This window comes from Pinus tabuliformis, chromosome 2_1, assembly GCF_031772625.1.
Source record: "Pinus tabuliformis cultivar Carrire ecotype Pingquan chromosome 2_1, CPIR1, whole genome shotgun sequence".
NCBI classification, from domain to species: Eukaryota; Viridiplantae; Streptophyta; class Pinopsida; order Pinales; family Pinaceae; genus Pinus; species Pinus tabuliformis.
Window position 1 is genome coordinate 847,685,328 of NC_142299.1, and position 9,059 is coordinate 847,694,386.

Consider the following 9,059-nt stretch of genomic DNA (forward strand, 5'->3'; position numbering starts at 1 on the left):
GCATGTATGAAGTCACTCGTTCACACACTTAGTCATTTTTTTTGAAACTCTGTCGACTGGACCACCCTCCAACAACCAGACCCTCACTTAACTTCACTACATAGTTTCAGCTCTCAATAATCATGTACTGCTACCTAGAATTGTGCAGAGCTTGAGGCTACCTCCTAGGCAGTCTACATTGTGCAATCCTAGAGTCGACCCGAATGACTGGCACCCAGAAAAATGCAGAAGTTTCTCAAAGCCATCTCAATCTTTGATTCTCGCAAGCAAAGCCATCAAACCTCCAGCTGGTCAACCGAAGAGTTTGACTAGGTAGTGACCCTGGGCCTCACTCCCCAAAAAAATTGAGCAAAATATACCAAGCATGCCCACTTTCGTTGACTAAATAAATTGCACAGACATGCCGGACAGACACCCATTGCCTATCACTGCATTGTCCTAAAAAATTGTGCATTTTTTCCGCCAGTCACCCTGACAGTCGACCTGCCACTCCTTCTAAAAACTGCACATTTTTCATGGGTAGTCCCCCATCTTCCCATCATCCCGCTCAACCCAGAAACTACGCAAGGATGTCCTATAGGCTAGCCTCCCAACTCTGCGCAGTGTTTTCCAACAGCCTCTCACAGCCCGCTGCCAGCCTCCCCGAGAATCTACACAATTTTCACTACCAATGCCCCCCTGCTGCCTATACTGTCTCCCTGGAAAAATTGTGTAGATCTGCCCTCCGACCGAGCTAGATCCCCTAGACAATCACTGTTGATCCAGACTGCCCATCCCAACCTCCCAGTGACATTTGCACAATTTTCATTGGAAGTTCCCGGAGCCTGCATCCCAGCCTGAAATGTACTTTGCACAGTTCTAGAACCTTGTGCTCTCTCCCAGTCACCTGCACCCGAAAGAGAAATATAATGCATCATGGTAGACTAGGAGATTTATGGATTTGATTTCATCTCATCATGAGTGATTAAAAATACAGATACACGGATGAGACATGGCGTGATGATGAACGATATGAACAAGGAGCACATGCTAGGAAACTTATTCGTGAACGGACAAACACTTGGAGCATGCCAAGTACAAGCGAAGGAGAGACATGCATGTGCAACAGCAAGCGAACACCAAGACCATCGAAGACTCTACACACCTTGCCAAGCAAAGGTGAAGCTATGATACACCAAGAGCGCGTTCATCACTCAACAGCACATGGACACCACTGTAGCTCAACATGGACACCACCAGCAACATGAACATACCATCTCTGTCATGTCGAGTCATGTCGAGTCATGTCATGAGTCATCTCGACCATGTCACTACTGTGGGCCATACTGTTGTAATCAATATAACGTAACGTGGAATTCCAAGAGACCCACATGTAAAGTTGAAGAGTCATGTAAAGTTGAATAGTCATGTAAGTCAAATAGTCATGAGGGAAGTCGAACAATCACAAGGGTCCATGTCACCCTTGGCTATATATACCCCTCATTTGTACATGCAAAAGACTTTTCACCTTGGCTCCTCCCACATAGCCTTGAGAGTCTATAATATTTTCTTTGAGGAACAAGCAGTGGCTCCAACACCCCGTTATCAGCGTTAGTGATGTAATGGTGTCCGGATGTGTCTTGGAACATTCGCTTAATTAATAATCTTGTTAACATGCCAACACATTTTCACACATGTATTGTACTCGTTTGTAAGACTATTCTTTTGATGCTCGTAATGTATGTTGTTTTAACCTGTATTAATATAGTTGAACTATTTCGGTTGTTTTAGTAGATATTCTATTAGAAATGTGTTGTATCATTTGTTAACGTTGTCTCATTCGTGTGGGTTATCCCGCCAGAAACTCAACAGATTCATTCTTGTAAACTTGTTATAACACCCATCGCACTCGTGTGGACTTTTCCGCTGGGTGTTGTACGTGCTATTTGTTCACCTTGTGTTTGTGACTGCGGCATCCATGTGGACTACTCTGCCAAAAGCTACACGTGTCCTATTGTGTTATGTGTCTCTATCAGAGTTGGGACTATTCCCTTTCAACCTGAGACTCACTTCCACCCTATCCCTCTACAGTGAAAGAAATTTGACACAAGTGGCACTAAGCACTCACCAAGAACATGAATCTTGTTGTTTGAAGGCAAAGTAAACCAATCTCGTGTACTAACAAGAAAGAGATAAGGAAAACCTTTAAGACAGTGGCAACTGGGCCATCGTACCAGATGGAACACCTATACCAAACTGCGTGAGGTCTAGTTGTGACTTCATACCGGGGAGATCCTCTGAATGTTGGCAGGTTCAACACTGTCAATAGGGTCCAACTAGAATTCTCCTTCTTGCTCCACCTGCAATATAGACCAATCAATAACATGATAAACATCCTTTATATACCTCTTAAGCAATGAAACATGGAAAACATCATGTACTTTCACTATTGGAGGTAGTGCAAGTCGATAGGCCACTAGTCCAATCCTCTCAAGAATCTGAAAATGCTTGAAATACCGTGGTGCCAACTTGGCACATGATCCAATCCTCAAAGAGCTCTTCTTGGGCTTGATGCACAAACACACATGATCCCCAACTTGAAACTCCTTGAATGTCATGTGTTGGCCTGCCTAACTCTTTTGTTTATCCTGTGATGCCTTCATATTTTTCTTTATAACCCACATTTCCTATTCTATGTCTTCCAACATATCCGGTCCAATAAGTACCCTATTCACTGGATCACTCCAGCCGATGGGAGTATTACAACTCTGCCCATGTAGTGCCTCAAAAGGGCTCATCCTCAATGACTCATGATAATCATTGTTGTATGCGAACTCAACCAATGGAAGATACTCCTCTCATCTTCTTTGATGGTGCATCATGTACATTCTCAAATGACTCATGATAATCATTGTTGTACGCAAACTCAACCAATGGAAGATACTCCTCCCATCTTCTTTGATGGTGCATCATGTACATTCTCAACATATCCTCCAAGATCCTGTTGGCCCTCTCTGTCTGTCCATCCTTTTGTGGATCATAAGTTGTACTGAAGGCCAACTTTGTACCTAAACCAGCAAATAGTTCCTTCTAAAACTGGGAAGTGAACTTCGCATCGCTATCCGACACAATCTTCTTTGGAACACCATGTAATCTCACTATCTTCCTAATGAAAACTTGTGCCACCTCACTAGCCGAAGATGTAACTTTTACTAGAATGAAGTGACTTACCTTCCTCAACCTGTTGACCACAACCATAATAGAATCATGTTGTCTCACTGTCCTCAGAAGAACTATAATGAAATCCATGGAAATGACCTCCCATTTCCATTCTGGAATCGCAATAGGCTATATTAGACCACCTGGTTTCTTACATTCTACCTTTTCCTATTGACAATCCAAACATCTAGCCATGAACTCTGCCACTTCCTTCTTCAGATTCGGCCAATAGAATAAATTCTTCACCGCCATCAACGTATTTTGTTATCCTGGGTGACCTGAGTATGGATTCATGTGAAACTCCATCAAGATAAGCTTTTTGATCTCACTGCAATTCAACACATATATCTTGTCCCTGAATCTCACCAAACCATCTACCGTGAGATGATAGTATGCATTCTGATCACATGCATCTGTACCTATACCTATACCTTCACTTGAACCTATTATTTACTCAATTCAATGTTCTTAAATTTCTTACATAAATTATCGACTAGAGTTAGTAAACTTGTGAAGTGCAAGTGCACTATATATGCTAGAAGCCTTTTTGAGTTTATTAAGATGATGATTGTGTTTGTTTTAAGGATTTTCTTTATTCCTATGTTCCTAATGAAACTGAATATTTACAATTAAATTCCTACAATCAACTCTTGAAAAGGAAATTAATACAAACTATCATGATCCTATTTAACTAACTATTGTTAGTTTCAAAAGAATTACTATGCAAGGTGATGGAAAAGAAAAACTACTTTGTAAATTCTATGAATACTTATTTAAGATAAATTGCGTTTTTGAAAAGAACTAAAAGGAAAATTGTTCTAGAATCTATAAATAAACTACTTATGTTCTATAAAGACAATTATTTTTGCTCTACAAATAATCACTTCTATTCAAGAATAAATTTATAAAGCAATCTATGTTAAGATCTACACACTGCAATTAATAATTCTTCCTGAAATAATAAAACAGAAGCAGAAGGGATGGGATCTAATCAAACATATTTGCTATGAAAAGAAGAGAATTATGTACATAGTCCTACTTTAGAAATCATACAAATGATTCGAAATTGATAGACAGCAAATTAAAGAGTGTAAACAAGTAATTAGAAATAAATTGAAGTTGCGATAATGCAATTTTGGAAATAACGAAAAAGAAATGAACTAAGCTAAAACTAAAAGAAAGAACCTCGACTTTCTGCAGGGACCCTCCACAAAACAAGAAGTTTTAAGACTTTAATTCAATAGCTAACTGCACATGAGATTGATGAGAATACTTCTTTAATTAAAAAGAACAGAGTTATGAAACTTCAAACTGTCAATTAAAGATTACATATATGCGTCCTGGATTTCTATTTACAGAGTTTTATATATATAATTCATGCTCAATATATTAAGGCTTTTATGCCTTAAAAAATTAAAGCAATCATAATTTGAATTCTAATCTTATAACAGAGAAATAACATTTCTCGGCAAATTGCTATTTGGAAATAAAATCAGAGAGTCATGATCTATTTGAACTCTCACTGCTCTGTTTATCCACGTATTGACTACTTCTTTGACTGTGCCACTAGGCAATTTCCTTGATGATTTGGCTCGAGCGAATAGAAGGAGATCAATCCCCATCTACCCATGTGCTTCTTTGCTTGGCTGGCATACTATAATCCGACAAACCATGGAGATAGCTACGGAATCATGAAACAACTGTAGAATCATGTTAATTCTGTAGCTATTACAATACTTTAACTTAATAGTAAGGCACATTAATAAATATGAAAAATAAGACATCTGAGTACCTTACCATGTCAAAATCTATAGTTTATTATTTATTTGAGTTGATAGAAATGATAAAAATAGGAAAAAGGGATGGAAATGGTGTCAAAAACAAAACCGTCATTTGACTCTACACCTATACCTACACGTGTACATGTACCTGTACTCTCTTTTAACCTATGCATAATCTCCATATACCTGTCATCTTGTTGTCCTACCTGCCAGATCCTATCTTGTAACTCTGTCCCATAAGAGCTCATAGTTGCTATATTTTTCACATGTACCTTCATACTAAGAGAATCTACAATGCAGTTCTCCTTTCCCTTGATGTATCTGATCTCGAAGTCAAACTCACTAAGGGAAGTCAACCATCTAGCTTGTCTGGCATTTAGATTCGGCTGGTCAAACAAGTATCTCAACCCACTGTGATTGCTCATCAATACAAATATTCTACTAAGAAGATAATGCCTCCACATCTTCAAGGCGTGAATAATAGATGCCAACTCAAGATCATGAGTCACGTAGTTCTACTCATGCTCATTCAATTCCTAGAATCATAGCACACCACATGTCCCTCCTGCATAAGGACTCCACCAAGTCCTCTTTTACATGCATATGTACACACTACAAACTCTTTATTTGGATCTGCAATCTTAAGGACTAGAGAATTGGTCAACAACTACTTTAGCCGCTCAAAACTAGCTGCACGTTCTACTATCCATTTGAACTTCTTACCTTTCCTCTACAAGGATGTCATTATATATGAAATGTGTGATAAGTTCCATATGAGCCTCCTGTACTAATCCACCAATCCCATGAATGATCTTACCTCATCCACATTCTTAGGAGTTGCCCACTCCATGATGGCCCTTATCTTTTCTGGATCTACTGTTATGCCTTCCTTGGAAACAACATGTCCCAAGTAATTCACCTTTGTCTAAAATAAGCTACACTTGCTAAGCTTGGCATACAACTGATGCTCTCTTAGCAATCTCAATACTGCTGCTAAATTCTCGACATGCTCTTCTTCATTCTTGGAGTATATCAAGATGTAATTAATGAATACAATAAAAAACTTGTGCAAATAAGGATCCAACACACTATTCATCAAACACGTAAATGTAGCTAGGGCATTAGTTAAACCGAATGGAACTACAAAAAATTTATAATGCCCATACCTGGTCCTGAACATGGTCTTGTAGATATCCTCTTCCTTAATGTGCGCCTGATGGTATCCTAATCTCAAGTCGATCTTAGAGAACACTGCTACTCCCTTCAACTAATCAAACAAATCATCAATCCTCCGTAATGGGTACATGTTCTTGATCGTTACCTTGTTCAGCTTCCTATGATCAATGAACAATCTGAGAGCACCATATTTCTTCTTTACGATCAACAATTGTGCACTGCACAGTGATACACTTTGCCTAATGTATCCCTTGTCGATAATCTCCTTTAACTGCAACTTCAATTGTACTAGCTCTAGGGTACTCATCATGTAAGGTGTCTTCGATGATGGTGTTGCCCCTGGCACCAACTCAATAGAGAAATCTACGTCCTGTGAGGAGGTAACTCTAGAATCTCTGTTGGAAACACATCATGATATTGTTGCAATACAGGGTACCTCTTGAATATTTTTACATCCTCAACATATTTACCCTTGTCACTAGATATATGCACTACAAACATCACACAACCTTTTTTGCAAGTATGCTTAGTCTACATAGTGGTAACCATCCTCACTGATGTAGGCATCTTCTTTTCCTACAAAATTATTTTTTCCCATTATCGTCCACAAACTCAATGCCCTTGTCGAAGAAATCCACTTTGGTCTTACGAAGGTACAACCAATCCATACCCAAAAGCATATTATACGATCCCAATGGTAGTATATTCAAATGTGTTGTTGTAGGCATACCATTTAACTCAAATGCACAAGCTCTTACCCAATGGTGAACTCTCTTATTTGTACCTATAGCCAACTGTACCAACCAAGATTCTACATGCACTTATTTTCTCAAACCACACTTATCCACCAGGTCAGGATTAATATAACTATAATTAGATCTAGGATCAATCAAAATAGAAATAACTTTATCAAAAAGCTTACCATCCATCTCAATGATAGATGCCTGGTGATATGCCTACATGTTGTCCACAGTTGCATAGATCCAAGGAATGTTATGATCAACATCACCAACTATATGTGCCTCCTGAGCACTATATATATGGGGTCTACCACCCTAATACTACAGACAACCCTCTTACAATGATTCTTGCCAAATATCAAACACTGCAACGGTGCTCTACCATCGCCTCTATTCTGTTGTTGTCCACATCCCTTCTCAAATGTATTGAACTTCTTGTAAGGGACTACATTTTCTTTCTCACTTACATCTTGAGGTCTTCCTCACTTTGGTGGTCATTTTCCTTTAACTTTCTCATTTCCTTTCAAGTCACACTTATGCTCAACTTTGTGCTTCGACTGCTCATAACAATGTTTCAGCTTTTGGATGGCCTCCTCCAATGATTTATGCTCATCAAACTCAATCCGGTCTCTGTATTCTACTAGTAGTCCATTGATGAATCTCTAAACCTTTGCCTTCTCCTCCTTGAGGTAAGACACATATCTCAATAGCTCCAAGGGCCTACTAGTATACTCATCATCTATCATGGAACCCATCTAAAACTCATAAAACTCCTTAAATATGTCATCATAGTACCTTTCCGACAGATACTTCTTCTTGAAGAGCCTCTCAAACTCATTCCAAGTCAAGCCATCCTCGTCAATACCTCTAACAGACTTCACATCTTCCCACCAAATATTTGCTTTACCTTTGAGACTGAAAGTGGCTATCTTTGCTTTCATGTTTTCTGAATAATCATGAAATTTAAAGAACTTCCTCATACCAAGCAACCATGCCTCTGCATCCTGTGATTTCTTCATCTCTCCATCAAATTTAAGTGGATTTTATTTCTTAAACTTCTCTAGAAAATACCCCTTACCACTCTTCCTGTAAGGATGATGACAATGACGATCATAATGCCTATCAGAACCAGAACTAGAATAGTACCTATGTCTATCCTCCCACCTATCCAGAGTATCGAAGGACCTTCCATCTCTAATCGTGTCCTCTCCATCCAACCTGTACTCACCATGGGACCTGCTACCATATGCCCCATTAGTTATGTCCTCTTGCTCATGACTGATCCGAAGTGGTCCATGTCATTGCAATTCTAATAAACTCTTAAGTATCACTGCATTTACCTCTACTTGTTTCTCCTGTGCCTGTATGATTCTATCATTGTCTTCCTTACAACTCCTTATTTCTGCCTTAAATCTTCTCAGTGTCTTTGCCAAATTAGAAGAGTTCCCAAAAACATGATGCTCATTAGATACATAGGGAGAGTCTCAGGAAATGTAGTCTACCATATTGCTAGTCATCTTTAATATTCTTCCTGCAAGGTATATCATGTCAGCTAAACCAAATCAAAATAAACCAACATACTTTAGTATAATTTGGGAAGAATACCTTGTTTGCAAGATCAACAAATTAGCATAATACATGTATAACATAATCATGACAACATATGGAAATATAACAAATAGTATGTAACCATATATCCATCATTCTAACTAGAGTTCAGTAATCGATGCATGACCATATCAACTACACATACCATGACCTCATGCATGACAGCAACAACAATATCACTGTACACCTAACCACATGTGAATACTAACATGCATAAATAACTTGTAACCAATCGTACACTCATGACGACACACCCCACACCAACAACATCCTCTTTCACATGGTGACATCAATACAACCATGACCAACACCATGCGTATGCAACAAGCACATAAACCACAAGGACGATTAACACACGTGCGACCAACGTGAATGTATGACTAACACACAACCCATCCATTCCAACGGGTGAACCATGCTCCAATACCACTCTGCAACGCTCTCCTCCCACATCTACCCAAGCAACCATCCAACTGGGGTAAACATGTGATGAGAAGTTACTATGGTATGATTCAACCTCTTAAGTCACCTTAAGGAAGTGGAACCAACAGAAACA